Consider the following 22,022-nt stretch of genomic DNA (forward strand, 5'->3'; position numbering starts at 1 on the left):
AGAGGGTAATGAGGAAGAGGTTTGTGCCCAATCACTACTATAGGGAGATGTTTAAGAGGCTCCAAACTTTGAGGCAAGGAGTAAAGAGAGTTGATGACTACTATAAGGAGATGGAAGTAGTCATGATTAGGGCAAATATCGAGGAGGATAGTGAGGAGACCATGGCACGTTTTCTTTGTGGTTTGAACAGGGAAATTCAAGATCAAGTGGAGCTTAGGCACTACTTGGATCTAGACGAGATGATGCAAATGGCCATAAAGGTGGAGCAACAACTCAAGAGGCGAGGAGTTGGCCGCACCAATCAAACTGGGGGTGCATCATCTTCTTGGCGGCCAAATGTGGGGAAACGTGATGAAAGTAAATTGGTGGTCAAGCCCAAAGTAGACATTAAGCAGGAGGTGCCTAAGCAAGGAGTGCAAGGTAAATCTTAAACTCCTCTTAATCGTTCTAGAGATACTAAATGTTTTAGGTGTTAAGGGTTGGGTCATATTGCTAGCCAATGTCCTAATAAGAGGGTGATGATTTTGAATGACTATGGTGAGTATGAGTATCAAAGTGAGGGTGATGACGAGGGTGATGATGATGAGATGCCTGCGTTAGAGGATCCTGATGAGGGATATGTGGCAGTTGTAGGCGAAGCACTAGTGACTAGACGGATCATGAGTGCCCAAGTCAAGGAGGAGGAGACTAACCAAAGGGAAAACTTGTTCCATACTAGATGTTTTATGAATAGCAAGGTTTGCAATCTTATCATAAATGGGGGAAGTTGCACCAATGTGGCTAGTAGTGAGATGGTAGAAAAGTTGGGTTTGCCTACATTAAAGCATCCTCAACCATATAGGCTTCAATGGTTGAATGATTGTGCGGAGGTGAAGGTGAACAAACAAGTGTTGGTGTCTTTTTCTATTGGGAAGTACATTGATGAGGTCTTATGTGATATAGTGCCAATGCATGCTTGTCATATCTTGTTGGGGAGGCCGTGGCAATATGATAGGCGAGTGACACATGATTGGTTCAAGAATAAGTATTCATTTGTATTGAAGAAGGAATCCATTTTATTACTTCCTTTGTCCCCAAAGCAAGTGTTGGAAGACCAATTGAAAAAAAAGAAGAGAGAGGAGGCCGAAAAAAATAGTGAACTAAAAAGTGATGTGGCCTTTGAAAATAAAAATGAGATGGCTGAAAAAAATATTGGACAAAAAAGTGAGATAGCCATACAAAACAAAAAGAGAGGAAAGAGAATGAGAGGAAAGAGGCCAAGAAAAAAACATATATGGCCCAAAAAAGTGAGTTGGAACATATGATGCACACACATGAACCACTTGTGTTGATTGTTTATAAGGAGATCCTCCTTAACACAAGTGATATAACCGGGTCTTTTTCGAGCATTGTTGTTTTACTTTTGCAGGAATTTGATGACATATTTCCGAAGGAGCTACCTCAAGGACTACCACCATTGAGGGGGATTGAGCACCAAATCGATTTTGTACCCGGGAGTGCATTGTCAAATCGTCCAGCTTATAGGAGCAATTCGGAGGAGACTAAGGAGCTTCAACGGCAGGTAAGTGAGTTGTTAGATAGGTGGTTTGTGCGTGAGTCCACGTCACCTTGTGTTGTGCATGTTTTACTAGTTCCTAAGAAAGATGGCTCATGGCGTATGTGTGTGGATTGTAGGGCAATTAATAACATAACCATCAAGTATAGGCATCTCATACCTAGGCTAGATGATATGTTAGATGAATTGCATGGTGCTTGTATCTTTAGTAAAATTGATTTGAAAAGTGGCTATCACCAAATTAGGATGAGGGAAGGTGATGAGTGGAAAACTGATTTTAAAACCAAGTATGGGTTATATGAGTGGATGTTCATGCTTTTTGACTTAACTAACGCTCCTAGCACCTTTATGAGGTTAATGAACCTATGTTTTGCGTGCATACATAGGAAAATTTGTTGTGGTTTACTTTGATGATATCATAGTATATAGCAAAAACTTGGATGAGCATGTTAAACACTTGAGACTTGTGCTAATCACACTAAGGGAAGAAATTTTGTATGCTAACTTAAAGAAATGTGATTTTTGTACAAGCAAACTTGTCTTTCTTGGTTTTGTGGTAAGTACGCAGGGAATACATGTGGATGAAGACAAGGTAAGTGCTGTTCGAGATTGGCCAACGCCTTTACTGTTGGTCAAGTCCGAAGTTTTCATGGACTTGCAAGCTTCTATAGGAGGTTTGTTAAGGATTTTAGAACACTGGCAGCACCGATGACGGCGGTGATCAAGAAAAACGTTCCATTCCATTGGGGCCAGGAGCAAGAGAAGTCCTTTAATATTATCAAGCAAAAATTAATTAATGCTCCTTTACTTGTTTTACCTGATTTTGCTAATACATTTGAAGTTGAATGTGATGCTTCAGGTGTAGGTATTGGTGGAGTGTTGATGCAAGGAGGGCGGCCGATGGCGTACTTTAGTGAGAAGCTCAATGGAGCAGCGCTGAACTATCCAACGTATGATAAGGAGTTCTACGCACTTGTAAGGACTCTAGAGACGTGGCAACACTACTTGAGGCCTAATGAGTTTGTGATTCATACGGATCATGAGTCTCTAAAGTACCTTAAGGGGCCACAAACGCTGAACAAGCGGCATGCCAAGTGGGTGGCATTCACAGAGACATTCTTCTACATAATCAAGTACACACAAGGTAAGGAGAATGTAGTGGCCGACGCACTATCATGGAGGTACGTACTAATCTCTACCTTGGAATCTAAGATTTTGGGGTTTGAGCATGTGAAAGAGTTGTATGTGCTAGATGAGGATTTCAAGAGTGTGTTTGAAACTTGTATGCATGCTCCACATGAAAAATTCTTTTTGCATAATGGTTTCTTGTTTAAAGAAGATAGGTTGTGCATCCATAGATCATCCATTCGTGAGGGAGGCACATGGGGGTGGTTTGATGGGACATTTTGGTGTGGCTAAAACTTTGAATGCCTTACATGAACATTTTTATTGGCCACATATGAAGCGTGATGTTGAACGGATGTGTGATAAGTACATAACATGTAGGCAAGCTAAATCTAGAACACAACCACATGGATTGTATACACCACTTCCCGTTCCTAGTGAACCTTGGGTTAATATCTCTATGGACTTTGTTTTGGGGTTGCCTAGGACAAAGAAGGGGAGAGATTCAATATTTGTTGTTGTTGATAGATTTTTGAAGATGGCACATTTTATTGCTTGTCACAAAACTGATGATGCATCTAACATTGCGGATCTGTTCTTTAGAGAAGTCGTTAGGTTGCATGGCATGCCTAGGACTATTGTTTCTGATCGTGATGTTAAGTTTCTGAGTTATTTCTGGAAAATTTTATGGGCTAAACTTGACACAAAATTGTTGTTTTATACTACTTGTCATCCTCAAACGGATGGACAAACTGAAGTTGTTATTAGAACTTTATGGACACTTTTGCGTGCTATACTTAAGAAAAACTTAAAGAATTGGGGAGATTATTTACCATTTGTTGAGTTTGCTTATAATCGTTGCATGCATTCTACTACAGATTACTCGCCATTTGAAATTGTATATAATTTTAATCCTTTGACTCCGTTGGATTTGATGTCTTTACCTGTGAGTGAAAGGTTAAACATGGACGGCAAAAAGAAGGCTGAATTTGTTAGATGGTTGCATGGAAAGGCCAAGGCCAACATTGAGAAGAAAAATGAGCAATATGCCAAGCAAGCCAACAAGGGGAAGAAGAAGGTGGTATTTGAGAAGGGAGATTAGGTATGGCTACACTTGAGGAAGGAAAGGTTCCCCGAGAGGAGACGTTCAAAGCTATTACCTAGGAGTGATGGACAATTTCAAGTCCTTGAAAGGATCAATGACAACGCCTACACACTCGATCTACCAGGTGAGTATAACGTGAGTTCTACTTTTAATGTTAGTGATTTATCGTTGTTTGATATAAGTGATGAACAAGATTTGAGGACAAATCCTTTTCAAGAAGGGGAGAATGATGCGAACACGGATGGGCAAACCCCAAGGAAAGCATGGGATCCCTTAGAGTTGCCAGAGGGACAAATCACGAGGGGTCGACTGAAGAGGTTTAAAGAGGCATTGCATGGGCTTATGAGCAATGAAGAAGGACTTACAAGCAAGGTGCAGAGTGCTGAAGGGTTTGTGATGCATGGGAGTAAGTTTGGGAGTCATAGGAACACCATACAAGCGATGAACGAAGAAAATGGTCAGAATACTCCGCGCCCGAGCGGTAAAAAAACTACCGTCCGAGCGCCAGACGTACTGTCCAAGAGGTGATTTCCAGAACACTCGGCGCCCGAGCGGTCACATTCTACCGCCCAAGCGTGAATAGTACAGAACCCTCGGCGCTCGAGCGGTCAAATTCTACCGCCCGAGCGCAAGTCATATTTGAGAAATTATTGGTTTTCTTGATTAGAGTCCTAATTATTTTGGCAACTAGATATTGTTATCTTTTGAGTATGTAAACATGATATGGAAAAAAAAATATAGACAATTCAGATTATTATTGATATTTATCAAAGTTTTAGAGTTTTCTCTCAAAACATTCAAAGCCTTGCTTTGTTCTTCAAATCAAACTTATCAAAAATTTTACTTTGTGGCGTTTGTTGATCATTCTTGCGCGGATTATCAAGGGCTTGTTCTTTGAAGGTTCGTCAAATTTCGGTAGTTTCTTTGTGATTATTTGTTGCTAAACTTGTCATAGTTTAGAGGTGAAAATCACGTATTGCTTGAATCAAAAGATCTGGACAACACGAATTCCTAGTTCGTTATTAAATTGAGGGCGTGATTCATATTTAATTGTGTTTGCTTTTTATTCGTACGTGGATTTACATCACTTCTGCTTCCTCGACATGCATAACGTAAGCCCTGCCTGTAGTGGGTCCTTTGTTCCTCGGACAATCAGTAGCCTTGTGACCCTCTTCTTTGCAGATGAAGCATTTAAACGATCGCATTGCTTGCATGGCTGTCTCTCCTCCTGCTTTGGGGCACCTGGGTTCCGAAGGGACTTCTGATGACCCGTCTTCTTATATTTACCTTGGGGCTTCTGTTGCCCTTGATTTCTAAGAGGTCACTGTGAACTTCTTCTTGCAGGGCTGTGAACTCTGCAGAGCTTGGTGCCTCTTCCTCTGCATCTCCACATCTATGTCTCTCAAAATCTGCTCCGCCTGAAAGGCACAAGCAGTGGTAGCATCGTAATTCCCCGGCCTCATCAACATAATATCTCGGTGAATGGTAGGTCTGAGGCATTCCATGAAATGCATTAGCTTCTCTACAGCGTCCCTAACAATAATGGGAACAAAGTAATAGCCCATGTCAAACTTCTGTATGAACTTTGCAACAGACGAGTCCCCTTGTCAGAGACTCATGAACTTCCTGGTCAAACTCCCTCTGACGTCAGGGGTGAAGTACTTGCCATAGAAGAGGTCTTTAAACAGATCCCAAGTAAGAGTAGCTTGATTAACCCTGTGTGCTGCTCCTTCCCACCACAAACACACATCATCAAGCAGCGTGTAGGTGGCACCTCTAACCCTGTCAGCATCCCCCATGTCAAGATATTGAAAGTGTAACTCTAGGGACCTGATCCAACCCTCAGCCACAAATGGGTCGGTGGTGCCACTGAACTCCTTCGGATTTAGCCTCCTGAACTGCTCATATATGTCTTGCTGAGGCGGAGTCCTACTAGTTTGTTGGTCCTTAAATCTACAATAATAACTTGTGATGTCTCATATCGAAATTTGAGTGCAAGAGAAGTAATTGAAATGTTATAAAATGATAAATCTATCCTTTAAATTCTAATATTTTAGTTAATATTTTGGTTAATAGCTCGATAGACTCGAAAACGAGCTTATTTAACGAACTCAAAAATATTATTGTTTAAAGATTTCGAAAACGAGCCCGCTTAACAAAGAGAGCTCGAGTCAGACTCGTTAATCATGATAAACGAGCTATTAATGAGCTCAGCTCGAGATATTCGTAAGCTTGATAATTTTAAAACGAGCCGAGCTCGAGCCTGATACTGTTCGACTCGACTCATTTGCATCCCTAGATTTATGATTATAGTGATGCTATTGAGGGAGATACTTTTAGTCTACATTTAAGATAAAAGGAGATAGTGTTGTTAAGAAACAAGCAGATAAAGTAATTGAAAGGCTATAAAATGATAAATCTACCCTTTTAAATTATAATATTTTAGTTAATGTTTTGGTTAATAATGCTCGATAAACTCGAAAACGAGCTTATTTAACGAGCTCATAAATATTGATTTTTAACGAGTTCGAAAACGAACCCGCTTAACGAAGCGAGCTCGAGTCAGACTCGTTAATCATGATAAACGAGCTATTAATGAGCTCGGCTCGAGATATTCGTGAGCTTGATAATTTTAAAACGAGCCGAGCTCGAGCCTGATACTATTCGACTCGACTCATTTGCATCTCTAGATTTATGATTATAGTGCTGCTATTGAGGGAGATACTTTTAGTCAACTTAAAACATTTAAGATAAGAGGAGATAGTGTTGTTAAAGAAACAAGCAGATAAAGTAGATGTTACTAATATTTTTGGTGTGTAAATTATAATACTCTCGAACTTTTTTAGAAAACATTATAAATTTATTGTGGTTAAAATTGAAGAATGGATACAATCAGGCCTAATTTATTCTGATCAATTTGGTCTCAACTCAGTTCTAATTCATTCTCGATCGGTCTTCTGATTCCCAATTCTATTCCCATTCGCTTTCCACTCGATCTGGTAAATTCTGATCCTATTTTGGACTGAACTGCAAAACCAATATTGTAAATCTGGAATTGGTCCAATTCGTATGATTTTGGATTGGTAGAATTTCATTATTTGCTAGCACAGAATTGGTTTTATCCGGTTTAACTTCGTGCATTTACATGCCTAAAATACCATCATATATCCTCAAAATTCATCAAAACTTTTATATTTTTTTTTCAGGAGTAGAAAATAATTTGGTACACGAACTATTGACAAATAGGAAAATGGGTATATGAACTATTGTAATTGGCTCGATTGGTATATGATTCAAATAAAAATTTGACTTTACCCTTCAACTAAATTGCTTTTAAGTTAAATTAATCTTACTAAATTCAATTATATATATATATATTGGAAAATAATATTTAAAATGTGTGTATTGAATATTTGAATGTTGAATATTTGAATATTGAAAATAAGAGTTGTAAATATTGAAAATTAGTGTGTGATGATGTATGTAATGATGTATTTTATTTTTGGATTATTTGTAAAGATTTCCTATAAATAGATCTCTCATTTGTGAAGAAAATCACAATTGAGTAGAGAGAAAAATATTATAAAGTGTGTAGTTTGGTAAATTTTGAGAGTTTGAGATTTTTACTTTTTACCATAAATTTTTACTTTTTCACAACACGTTATCAGCACGAAGCTCTAAAAGTCCTACATACTTTTCCAAGCTCCAAACAGAAGAAAAAGGTAACAAAAATAATTATATTTATTTTACTGTTATTTATTTATTGTGTATTTATTTAATATACAATATAATATTATTATTAGAAATAATAAAAATAAATTTTTCATAAACTTGTTATAAATCCTGGGAGGATGTTAAGACGACATCCCACACTCCCGGTAAGGGATACGACAAGTATAAAAGCCTATAAGGTTTTTAAACAAAATAAATTATGACACTCATTATAATATTATGATATGATATACATAATTATTTAAACATGTCTAATATTATATATATCATATTATTACCATAAAATTATACAAATACATACCTTTATTTTTTTTGTACCCCAACGGTCATAAATGGTAAAAAACGGCTAGTTTTTGCCCTATAAATATGATCTCACAAACACATTCCATCACTCCAACTTTCTCTTCTTCTCTAAAAATTATTCATCATCAAATTTTTCGAAGAAAAAAGAAGATGGCTTTCTCAAGGATATTTTTAATTATTTTGGTTGTCATACTCACGAGTCTTGTATTTATCGGAGAATATCCTCCTCGTGCGTTTTCTTTATTTTTACAAATACTTGTACTTGTTGTTTATCCGTTACTTTGTATTGCAATAATTATTAACTAATAAAATGCATCGTAATTTTTTTTAGTACCACCATGTCAAATTTAACAAAGCTCGAATTTGTTGCGCTCGACATCACGGGAAAGAATTATATGCCATGGACTCTAGATGTAGAAATGCATCTTGAGTCATTGGGTCTAAGCGAGACCATTAAAGAAAATGGCATATGCACGTCACAAGAAAAGGCAAGAGCCATGATATTTTTGCGTCGACATCTCGACGATGGATTGAAATGTGAATATCTGACTGAAAAAAATCCCATGGCTTTGCGGAAGGGATTAAAAGAAAGATTCGAACATATAAGAGAAGTTATACTTCCGACCGCCCGGGATGAATGGAATACATTGAGATTCCAAGACTTTAAAAAAGTCAGTGATTACAATTCGGCGATGTATAGAATAATCTCGCAATTAAAATTTTGTGGACATGAGGTCACAGAATCTGAGATGCTTGAAAAAACATTTTCCACGTTTCATGCATCAAATATTACTCTACAGCAACAATATAGAGTACGTGGATTCGCGAGATATTCTGAACTCATCGCCTGTCTTCTTGTGGCGGAAAAAAACAACGAGCTATTAATGAGAAATCATCAGTCCCGACCCACTGGATCAACAGCATTTCCAGAAGTAAATGCTGTAAGTAAAAATGAATTTAAACCTGGAAACCAAAATCAAATTCAAAGACAAGGTTTTGGTCGAGGTCGAGGTCGAGGTCGAGGTCGTGGACGTGGACGTGGACGTGGAATTGGCCGTGGTCGTGGTCAAGGCCGTGGTTTTGAAAATAATCGAGATAGTTATTTTTATAACTCATCTCAAAAGAACGTCCCAAACCATCCACAGAAAAGGCATCATGAGAATACAAGTGTTAATGAGAAGCACTCAAAAAGATATGAAAGTTCTTGTTACAGATGTGGTACTCCAGGACATTGGTCCAAAGTTTGTCGAACCCCTGAGCACCTTTGTAAACTTTATAAAGAATCATTAAAGGGGAAAGAAAAGGAGACCAACTTCACTGAACGCAGTGACCGTTTGAGTGATTCAACTCATTTTGATGCTGGTGATTTTATGAATGATTTCTCTGGAAATGATCAATATGTTGGTGGGATAGAAATGAACGATATTGATGCTGCAGATTTTCTCAACGATTTCTCTGAAAATGAACAATATAATGGTAGAATATAAATGTACAATAATCTATTTTTCATGTATTCATAGAATAATATTTTATTGTATAATTATGATTTGTGTTATATTTAAATATATATTGCAAGTAATTTATTTCATTGCATATTTTTTTTGAAGTTCAAATATGGAAAATGCTATGAGCAAAGCTGAAGTTTGCATACCCGATAGTGGTACAACACACACTATCCTCCGAGATAAAAGATATTTCTTGGAACTAAAACCAACAAAAACAACGGTGAATACAATATCAGGTCCTGTAGACTTGATTAAAGGATGTGGTAAAGCACAATTTTTGTTACCTAATGGTACAAAATTTTTAATCAATGATGCTTTATATTCACCACAATCGAAAAGAAATTTGTTGAGTTTTAATGATATATATTCCCATGGGTATGATACTCAAACAATGAATGAAGGGAATGAGAAATATATGTGTCTTATCACATATAAATCAGGAAAGAAATATGTGATTGAAAAACTACCAATGCTCCCTACTGGATTGCATTATACACATATAAGTCCCGTTGAATCAAACATGGTAGTTGATAATTCTTCGATATTAACCAATTGGCATGATCGATTGGGACATCCTGGTTCAACAATGATGCGAAGAATTATAGAAAATACACATGGTCATCCACTGAAAGACCAAAAGATCTTTCAGAATAATAAGTTTCAATGTAAAGCATGTTCTCTTGGAAAACTTATTATAAGACCATCACCAGTCAAAATCCAAACTGAATCACCAATGTTTCTTGAACGTATTCAGGGTGATATTTGTGGACCAATCCATCCACCATGTGGACCATTCAGATACTTTATGGTATTGATTGATGCCTCCAGCAGATGGTCACATGTATGTTTATTATCAACTCGAAATATTGCATTTGCAAGATTACTTGCTCAAATAATAAAATTGAGGAATCAATTTCCCGATTATACAATCAAGAAAATTAGACTTGATAATGCTGGTGAATTTACTTCCCAAACTTTCAATGATTATTGTATGTCTATGGGAATCATTGTTGAGCATCCTGTTGCTCATGTACATACACAGAATGGATTGGCTGAATCATTGATTAAACGTCTGCAAATGATTGCTAGACCAATGATTATGAAAACAAAGCTCCCTATTTCTATATGGGGACATGCAATTTTACACGCTGCTTCATTAATTCGCATCAGACCAAGTGCATATCATAAATACTCCCCATTGCAGCTTGCATTTGGTAAAGAACCAGACATTTCTCATCTGAGAATTTTTGGATGTATGGTGTATGTGCCTATTGCACCACCGCAACGAAAGAAAATGGGACCTCAAAGAAAGGTTGGAATTTATATCGGTTATGATAGTCCATCAATCATTCGATATCTTGAATCTCAGACAGGCGACGTGTTCACAGCACGTTTTGCTGATTGTCATTTTAATGAGGAAATCTTCCCAATGTTAGGGGGAGAACAAAAACATACCGAAAAGGAAATTACATGGTATGTATCATCATTGTTACATCTGGATCCAAGAACAAAACAATGTGAAAAAGATGTACAACAAATTGTACACTTGCAAAGAATAGCAAATCAAATACCAGATGCATTTGCTGACACAAAAGGGGTAACTAAATCATATATACATGCTGCAAATGCCCCTGCTCGAATTGAAATTCCAAAGAAACAAATGGAAGATACTCATGATGTCATTAAACGCCTGAAGCGTGGAAGGCCAGTCGGTTCCAAGGATAAAAATCCTCGAAAAAAGAAAATTCATAGAGAAACACGATGATCACAAAATAAAGAATGACGTTTCTGAAGAAACACATGATGATCACAAAATAGAGAATGGTGTTCCTGAAGAAACACATGATGATGAAAATGTTCTGTCAGAACCACAAACTGACGAGAATCATGAAATCTCTATCAATTATATTAATACTGGAAAAATATGGAACCGAAAAAATATAGATGAAATTGATGATATATTTTCTTATAATGTGGCAATCGACATCATAAATGATAACGAAGATCATGAACCAAAATCTTTTGGTGAATGTAAAAATCGGCAGGATTGGATAAAATGGAAAGATGCCATTCAGGTTGAATTAAATTCGCTAAATAAACGTAATGTTTTTGGACCTATAGTCCTTACACCTGAAGGTGTAAAACCTGTTGGATACAAATGGGTTTTTATTCGAAAGCGAAATGAGAAAAATGAAATAGTAAGATATAAAGCTCGACTTGTTGCACAAGGTTTTTCTCAAAGGCCTGGAATTGATTATGAAGAAACGTATTCTCCTGTGATGGATGCAATTACGTTTCGGTATTTGATTAGCTTGGCGGTATCTGAAAATTTAGAAATGCGTCTTATGGATGTTGTTACAGCTTACTTATATGGATCACTTGATAGTAATATATATATGAAAATCCCTGAAGGATTTAAGATGCCTGAAGCACAAAGTTCAAAACCCAGGGAATGTTATTCTGTGAAATTACAAAGATCATTATATGGGTTAAAGCAATCAGGTCGAATGTGGTATAATCGACTAAGTGATCACTTGATGAAAAAGGGATATGTAAATAATTCAATATGCCCTTGTGTTTTCATTAAGAAAACAACATCCGGATGCGTAATTATTGCTGTATATGTTGATGATTTAAACATCATTGGAACGAATAAAGAAATTCAAGAAGTTGTGTCATACTTGAAGGAAGAATTTGAAATGAAGGATCTTGGAAAAACCAAGTATTGTCTGGGTTTACAAATTGAACAAAAAGAATGTGGAATGTTTGTTCACCAGACAAATTATACAGAAAAGATCCTTAAACGTTTTAATATGGATAAAGCAAATCCTTTAAGTACTCCAATGGTTGTTAGATCATTAAACATAGAAAAGGATCCATTCCGTCCATGTGAAGATGATGAAGATATTCTTGGTCCAGAAGTACCATATCTAAGTGCCATCGGTGCCCTTATGTACCTTACAAATTGTACAAGGCCTGATATATCTTTTGCCGTGAATCTGTTGGCAAGATTTAGCACATATCCAACAAAGAGACACTGGAACGGAATTAAACATATATTCCGTTATCTACGAGGAACGACAGACTTGGGACTTTTGTATTCAAAAGATGCTAATCCAAGTATAATTGGTTATGCTGATGCTGGATACTTATATGATCCACACAAGGCACGTTCCCAAACTGGATATGTATTTACTCGTGGAGGCACTGCAATATCTTGGCGTTCTCAGAAACAAACGCTCGTAACAACTTCATCAAATCATGCCGAGATTATTGCACTACATGAAGCAAGTCGTGAATGTGTGTGGTTAAAATCAATGACCCAACATATCCAAATTTCATGCGGATTTTCATCTGATGAGAAGCCTGTGATACTATATGAAGATAATGCTGCATGTGTTGCTCAAATGAAAGAAGGATACATAAAAAGCGACAGAACTAAACATATTCCTCCTAAGTTCTTCGCATTCACCAAGGAGCTTGAGAAAAATAGATGTATTGATGTTCGTCACATTCAATCAAGTGAAAACTCATCAGATCTCTTCACAAAGGCACTTCCTACGTCAATACTCAGAAAGCACATATATAATATTGGGATGCGCAATCTACGAAATTTGTGAAGAATTGTTCATGTCAACATCAGGGAGAGTTTACGTGACTGCACTCTTTTTCCCTTACTATGGTTTTTATCCCAATGGGTTTTTCCAAGTAAGGTTTTTAACGAGGCAGTACAAAAACACGTAATGAAGACATCATCGTATCATGATCATCATCACAAGGGGGAGTATTGGAAAATAATATTTAAAATGTGTGTATTGAATATTTGAATGTTGAATATTTGAATATTGAAAATAAGAGTTGTAAATATTGAAAATTAGTGTGTGATGATGTATGTAATGATGTATTTTATTTTTGGATTATTTGTAAAGATTTCCTATAAATAGATCTCTCATTTGTGAAGAAAATCACAATTGAGTAGAGAGAAAAATATTATAAAGTATGTAGTTTGGTAAATTTTGAGAGTTTGAGATTTTTACTTTTTACCATAAATTTTTACTTTTTCACAACAATATATAAATTTCTAAAGATTATTTATTTTTATTTTTAAAAAAAATATTATATTTATTTAAAATTAGTTACGCTAAATGAGTATCATATTTTTTTTTATTAAACTAGAACTATTAATTAATGTATATATATCCCAATTGATAAAACTAAATATACTCATATATAATATATTTTATAAAAAAAATTTAAATACGAAAAATTAAACTAAAATTATTTTTCTTTGTCTATATTAATATTATAAATATATGTTAATAAAGTTACATTTTAATAAATAAATCATATACAACAACAAAAATAATTTAACATATTAATAAAAAAAATTACAATTTTAATCATTTGGGTTCTGATCATATGACTTGTCAAAGTTAACTTGTATTTTTTATTTTGAACTTTTTTTCCGAAATCTATCGAATATTACTTATTGACACTGATACTATAATATAGTTAGAGAAAAAATATTATATATTTATAAAAAAATTGAAAAATATATTAAGTTTGAATTTATAATTTATCAATTGATATATATATATATATATATATATGTATGTATGTATGTATGCATTAATTAATACTTTTATCGTTTTTACATAAAGAGTGCGATACTTATTTATTATAACATAATTTTTAAATAAAAATATATTTAATTTTATGTTTTTAATCAATAAAATAATATAGGAAAAAAATGTGTATTTAATTGAATTTAATAATACTAGTTGGACTTAAAAATAATTTTGTTTGAAGGTAAAATTGACTTTTTAGTTTGACGATATACAAATTGAGTAATTTACAATAATTCACATACTAATTCGGTCACCCAAATTTATTCTCTCTCGTTTTTTCTGTCATATTCAATGTTAAATAACAGTTGAACTAAAATTGTATGTTGAAAGAAGCCCATTACCTTAGGCATTTGGACCCATTAACGTCCATGTGGAGGTGGTTGGTTTTATTTGAAGGAAAGCTTCCACCTCTTTTTTGTTTTTCTTGATCAAATTTTCATCTAATTCCTGATACAATCAATTCTCGCGTTTTAAAATTTAAAGTGTTTTACGCACTAATTCTATAATCTAATTCTGAAACGATATGGCTATTCGAATAGAATATTTTTCTATTTTCGATTCTGATTTTTTATTTCCTCGATTTTATAGATTTCTAACATGTCGTTAATTTAGCATTGACATGTTGCAAATACGATGCTCACGTATGAAGTGTTGTTGACATAACGCTAACGCGTTCACGTATTGAAACATACATGACTAAAATCCATTTTTTTTATCACGACTAGAATTCTATTTTGATCATATAGAATGATCAAACTTGCGAAAAACATGAATATACAAACGAAATTTATATTTTTCCCGATTTTATACAAATAAACATATATCATTCTTAAATTCAACTTTAGAGATTATATTTTTCAAATAACATTTCTTGCAAAACCAAATTATTATATTTAAATGTTCCCTAATATTCTTGACCGAATAACATACATGGTTGCTTCACTTAAAATAAAATATATATATAAAAAAATGTATTTTTCCACATGGGTAGTGCCCCAAATCATTGAGAAGTTGACACTTGTCAACTCCATACAATGAAGGGTTGACACGTGTCAAAATTTGACAAGTGTCAACTCCTCAATGGTTTTGGGGGACTACCCATGTGGGTAAATTATGGTTTACTGGTCTCATAAATAAGAAAAAAAAAATCAGGACACCATGTAATAGATTATGTTTATAAAATCTGAAATTTTAATATTTAATTCGTAGCCATTAATCGTATTCATAATCTTTAAATTAATATACAATTTTATGTGATGTTACCAACCTTCTATCCTACAATTTAAAACTTTATAAATTACCCATTACCGTCACTTTTTGAACGTGTTAATTGATAAAATAGTAACGAATTTTAAATAATTTTGCGATTTAAAAATTTTATTTTAATCTGTTTTGATCCAATGACATAACAAAAAAAAAACAGCATAAATTATTTCAACTTTATAAAACTATATTAAATCTTTCAAATTATAATATTATAAAACTTGAATTACGCACCGTATTAGACACACTCTGTACGACATTGGTAGGAGGAATCGAAGGTCCTTATCATTGATCAAATGCTCACCTGCTCCACCAACTCGAACACTCTTTCGGTGGCACAAATTTCTTTTTTATTATAACATTTGGTGGGATCGGGGTGGACAATTTTTTCGATTTTAAATTGATTCAAATCTACGATCTCCATGAAGAAGATGTACTATTTAACCAAATTGAGAGCGACAAAAGTGACCGTTTATTAAATTACATTTAAAATGATATTCAACGAGACAATGACCTCTCACAATCACACGTTCAACGATATAATGTTAGACCTATTCTGCCAAAATGTCACTGTTTTAGAAGAGGTCTAATTATTTAGAGCTCTCGTTATATTTATATTTGTAAAATCAGAGAACAATAAAACAGGAAAGTGTGGTGGTTATAAATCTATACGATTTACATATTTGTAGTATTAGGAATGACAAAAACTTGTGTGAGACGGTCTCACAAGTCGTATTTTGTGAGACAGATCTCTAATTTGGGTCATCCATGAAAAAATTTACTTTTTATGCTAAGAGTATTACTTTTTATTGTGAATATCGGTAGGATTGACCCGTCTCACAAATAAAGATTCGTGAGATCGTCTCACAAGAGACCTACTCATTAGAAATTGTTTCGTTCGTGCGATAGAATAAATAACTGATATATAATAAAAGTGTAGAGACATAAGTGTAAAATCTAATTTTATGATTGAGCTAAAACAGAAATATTGAAAGATTATGATAAACATTATGTATATATGGGTCATGGTCACCAGATCGCGCGTAATCACGTTATATATTCTATCTCTATTAAAAAAATAGTTTAGAAGAAAAAAATTAAAAGATTCTCTCAAGAAAGGGTGCGTAAATCTGGAAAATCAAGACTTGTTCTAAAGAATTCAAGATTTTGGCTTCAGGAGCTTCAATTTAAGTCTTCGGTCAAATCATTAATGATTTAACATTATGAAATATGTGGTTTATATGGATTTTTCTCAAACAATCCAAACTAATTAATATAATTAATCATAATAATTACACTAAATTTAACAAAAGATCAACCATAATAAAAATATTTATAATATAACACAAACTGTTAAAAATAAAACAAACTATGTTAATTAATTCCACAAAAAAACAGTATATAAAATATTATTACAGGAGCATTACTTTTCCTCATAACAATAATCTGATTAATCACATAACAAAGTCATGTTTAAAAAAACAAAAACAAAAAAACAAACCTTATATTTCACACAATATGAGGCGAATTTCACCATATAGCATGAACAATAGAAAAATCCCACTTTCTATTTCAAAATCAAATTCTGCTACATTGGTCACCCCACGCGGATACATGGTCCTATTAATTTGATGGACTTTGAGTGATATATCAATTTATAAAAAGTTTGAGATTTGGTAAAGAAATTTTAAAAATCTTGTCGGTATGAGTAAACTGTTTTAAAAAAATAGTAGGTCTTTTGTGAGATAGTCTCACGAATCTTTATCTGCGAGATGCATCAACCCTACCGATATTCAAAATAAAAAGTAACACTCTTAGCATAAAAAGTAATATTTTTTTATGGATGACCCAAATAAGAGATCCGTCTCACGAAATACGACCCGTGAAACCGTCTCACATAAGTTTTTACCTTAAAAAAATGGTCATACCTAACTTAGTTATTCAAATTTTATTTTAATACTTAAAAAACTAAAGAACCAATATGACCAAAAAAATACTATATTGCAAAAATATTATCTAAAAATTCAATGATACATCTCAAAATATAGCAAAATATTTATTTGTATTATTTCATATTATCATATCATTTATGTAATGATAATAATAATAATAAAAAATCTTATAATACTAAACATATTAATATTTTAAAACTTCATTGTCATATCTATATTATATAGATAAACTAACTTTTTTCACTATCATATCCATTTTCCAAATTTGTTATTAAACTATTATCTTTATTCTTTTTAAGTTACTATACATTAAATTAAAAATAACAAAAAAAATTAACACAAAAAATATCACATATATGCATACATCACATGCGAAAGATTACTAGTTATATCTAAATATCTCAACAACTCAGTTTTAAAATAAACTTTACTTTTATAAGTTTATAAAACTCGACTAATGATTTATTGAATTAAAATTTGATTTTATAATAAAGCCAATTTTTATTTAAGGGAAAATAAATTTTTTTAAAGTAAAACTATATACAAAAATGTGATATTATATTGAACTAATATATACTTTGAAAATAAATTTATATATAATATGGGAAAATATGATCAGATTTTTTTAAAAATGAAATAGTTTTTCGAGGGAAAAACACATAGATAACCCTCGCATCTTGACGCTACAATTTTTTTTTTTTTTCAATTTCAAGCCTTGAACGACAATCACATAAACTAGTTTATCAATATAACCAAACCCCCGATGCATTTGGCTTCTTTTTAAAAATATATAATTTAAATTAAAATAGAATATAGATAAACATAAACTTTTAATCTACAATAAAAAAAACTATATTTAATCCTTGAAAAAAAAACATATTAAAAATACTGAAAATAAAAATATAAAAAATTGAGAAGAACACTAGATTGATAGGGAGTCGTCGTATGACATCCTAGAGCCATGATCATCTCTTATGTGCAAGTTTTAGCCGTTGATCACGAAAACAAAATCACAAAAACTCTTATGAGACGGTATCACGGATCAATTTCGTGTATCGAATATCTTATTTGGGTTATCCATGAAAAAATATTACTTTTTATAGTGAATATCGGACAGTATTGACCCGTCTCACAGATAAAAATTCGTGAGACCGTCTCATAAGATACTTACTCTACCAAAATAAAACTATATTACTGATAGTAAGTTTTCTTTACCATGTATTAATCTTTAATTAGCCATGTTTCCAAGAAACATAAATGTATGAAGTAGAATAAGAAAAGTCATGATAAAAAACCATATATGCGGTAAAAAAAAACAAAAGAGGAAAAGATAAAAACCAAACAAAAAATAATAATAAGAAAATCAAATATACACTTGTCATTGCTTGGAGTTAGGGGATGATCCTCACCTGGAGGAGGAGAATAGACCGTCCTCTGTTTTTATTGTATTTTCAGGTCTATTCTTTAGAGGGTTTTCCTCGTTTAGTTGAGGTAATTCAAATTTATGCTGTTGTTTTTACCATCGTTTCTGATTGTCGTGAATAAATTTCTAGGATTTTGTTCTGTTCTTTTTGGGTTTTTGTTTTCTTCATCTTTCTCGATTTTCGGACAACTTTTAGTATTTTATGTTTTTGGGGATTTGGTATGACAAAATGTGTCAGACTTTTGTTTAGATCTAACACGGGCTCCTGATCAATGCAAAAAATTTGAACTTTTAGAAAATAATGTATGAATGTAGGACAAATGATTAAGTGGGATTGAAATGTGAGATACTGTGTGTGTGTGTGTGAAAGTCTTGTTTGGATGTGTGAAAAGTTGTTACTTTTCTTGTCTTCTTTTTCATCTTCAGAGGAAGGGAAGATTCCAAAGCTTGCGCTACTGCTCATACAAAAATTAAAGGCAAAAAATTGTCTTTTTTTTTATATTAAAAAAATAAAAAAATCTCCTAAAAGTTTCTGCTTGAAACAGTTGCCCTGTTTTATTGCATTGTGGATTTGTGCTGTTCTGCTTGACTTGTTTCTGCTTAATTTATTTTAGAACTTCATTTGTTTATTTTCATGACGCAGCTCCGAGGTTTATTGTGCTTCTAAATGGAATTCGAAGAAACCAGTTCAATACTCTTGTCTTAACTTTATTACCTTAAAACTACTCCATGAAATCAGGAATTTAAACTGGTAATGATTTGATTTCCTGGAAGTGAAATCAAGAATTTGGAGGTCTTTGTTAGGCATGAGCTTTCTTTAAAAAAAATAATAATTGGAACTTCTGTTATGACTTGATTCACTAGGTGCAGAACATCGTAAGATTTCTGTCATTTGGTGGAATTATGAAGTAAGACGTTGATAAGGTCAAATAACTATTATTCAAATGGATAAAATAAGTCAATTATGTTCTTGTGTTTAGTTCTTTTTGCTTCGGTTGATGTACCATGAGATTGGCTCTGTTCAACCTGTATGATCTCTGGGTTGATTTGTTTGGCGGAAATGGTGTTTCTTTTAAATTTTACAACCAGCACTACATACATTCCACAGTTAATGCCGCATTGATGCTTGTGCACTTGTGCTGCTTGAATTTATTTATTTTCAGCTATCGATTCATCTTTAAGTTCCAGAGCTCTTTTCGCGATCTTTAGAACTTTGTTATGAGCTATTGTTTTATTGCAGAAATCTTGTCTGTAAGCATGATGCTGGACCTTTTATTGCAACTGACAGAGTCTTTGACATGTTAAGGGAAACATGAACGCTAAGGAAAATCGGCGAAATACATTTTATGATTCTAGAAGTATTGGTGAGGAAGCAGATCCCCTGGTCATTGGAGGTCAAGAGATGCATCGGTTGAATGATTCAGAAAGGGACAACAGCCCTTTAGCATTTGAAGTAAATGGTGAAAACAAGCATCGCCAAACTAAAGTCTTAGAAGATTTATTTCATGATAATGAAAGTGTGAGTGTGGATTCTCTGAGAAGCGAAGGTTCGAATGAAACAAAAGGTAAAAGTTTGCAGAGCAGTAATAAAAAAGAATCCCGCCATTCTAGCTCAGTGCAAATGACCATTTCCGACTTGTTTGAGGCGGATGACGATTTGTACACCGATAAAAATGGTTTGGAATGTCAAGTGCCTCAGTTGACAGCTTGGTACAAAGAGACTAGTAATGGCCACATTGTGAAGGGGGCATCTGTGTCGATGAAGTGATGAATGCGAAGGAGAAAATTTTGAACGAAAGTTGCGAGGTCGGGTCTCTAACCGAGGCTTCAGAAGAGGAATCTTTTCTTGGAAAAAAATTTCCGGCAGAGGAGTTTGGTACACGAAGTTTCCTTAGATCTTTTATAAGCTCGTTTGAGGATCAGGGAAATAAACCTTTGCAACCGCTTCACCAAGTATGTGACACTAACTTTACTGGCCGCTTCACGCTCTCTGCATTATATTATATTTGCACCTAGTAAATATTTAAAAATGGTTGGTGCAAATTTTCTGGGATGCAGGGTTTTTCCGAAGATGAAGTTTCTAAGAGTCCTACATCAATATCAGCAGAAGCTGATCCAAAAGGACAGAACCAACCTGCCAATATACCATATGACAGTAAGATCGAAAATGAAAGTATCACTTTCGATTTCAAGTACCCTGCACCAGGGGAATCAAGAATCACAAATGGGAGAACGGAAAATATAAAGGAACAGGAGGAAGCGGGTAATCAAGAAATTTTCTTGATAACACCATCCTTCATGCAGAAGATATATCAGATACTAGAAGTACAAGTGTAATTCAGTGCTCTAGCACGATGGACAACAGCACAGGAGTCATCCGTGGACAAGCACTTAACATTAAAAATGTTACTTATGATAAAGCTTCTGAGCCTAGCCTGGTTCAAGGACCTAGCTACAAGGGCATGAGAGCTGATCCGCATATCACCAAGAAAAACCATGAGAACTTGAATGATGTTTCAATTTTCGACCCAGTACAATATGTTGGAGGAGAGTCGAGTTTCTTTGCAGGAGGTCTTGCTACGTATTCAGGGCCAATAGCACATTCCGGGAGTCTCTCCCTTCGATCTGATAGTAGTGCTACCAGTGGCAGATCTTTCGCTTTCCCAATGTAAACTTTGACACTTTGTCCCTATCATATCCTTCCCACGTTAGATTTCTTTATGTTCTTTTTCTTTTTTTGTGCAGATTACAATCTGAATGGAATAGCAGTCCAGTAAGAATGGCAAAAGGAGATGGGAGATATTTTCGGAAACACAAGAGTTGGAGATCAGGTCTTCTTTGCTGTAGATTCTAAAACCTTATGTATCATTTATAGGTGTTGCTAAAACATATACAGGTGCCGATGTTTTTCATTTAACGTTTGAGTATATTAATTATGGTTGTCCATATTTCTGAGGCTCAGTCTGCTTCCGTCCGAGCTCTGAACATGGAGGTGTTGATTGTGTCGAATATGTTGTTTATTCTTTTACAACATATTTAGTGGTAGTACAATATATGGAGTGTCTTTTATTGTTTGGTATATGTGCTCACATTCCATTAACTGTTGGGAAATTGGTTTTCTCGTGCCCAAAACACAGCGAAACTTTTAAAATTTTTAATTTAAGGTTCACATAACGTCTTTGGATATACATATGGTTTAAACAAATTAAAGCATTCATAGGGTGTTTATGAATATATCTTTAGTGAATTAATCACTTGACACCAACTATTCCGGGATTGGCGGAAATACCTCCTGTAGTATTCACTACGAACGATTTTCTTGAAATTTACTTTCTTCAATCAAATCTACAACTGAAATATTTGTTACTCCTCTAAATTATACTAGAAAATTTAGAGGAAATTTTATCGTTTGAGATAAAAAACAAAAGACG

At 34.0% G+C, this 22,022-nt stretch overlaps 1 long non-coding RNA gene across 2 annotated transcripts; it reads left to right on the plus strand.

Moving 5' to 3' along the window:
- Window positions 1-18,527: 18,527 nt before the first annotated feature.
- On the plus strand, window positions 18,528-21,691 carry LOC142525402 (uncharacterized). 2 transcript variants are annotated; one of them, XR_012815068.1, is made up of 4 exons: window positions 18,528-18,659; window positions 19,832-20,544; window positions 20,650-21,259; window positions 21,337-21,691. It is a non-coding gene; the product is annotated as an uncharacterized LOC142525402 (long non-coding RNA). The 2 variants fall into 2 exon arrangements; XR_012815067.1 differs by lacking the exon at window positions 18,528-18,659 and having other exon boundaries at window positions 18,677-20,544.
- Window positions 21,692-22,022: the final 331 nt, after the last annotated feature.

This window comes from Primulina tabacum, chromosome 14, assembly GCF_025594145.1.
Source record: "Primulina tabacum isolate GXHZ01 chromosome 14, ASM2559414v2, whole genome shotgun sequence".
Classification (NCBI taxonomy): domain Eukaryota; kingdom Viridiplantae; phylum Streptophyta; class Magnoliopsida; order Lamiales; family Gesneriaceae; genus Primulina; species Primulina tabacum.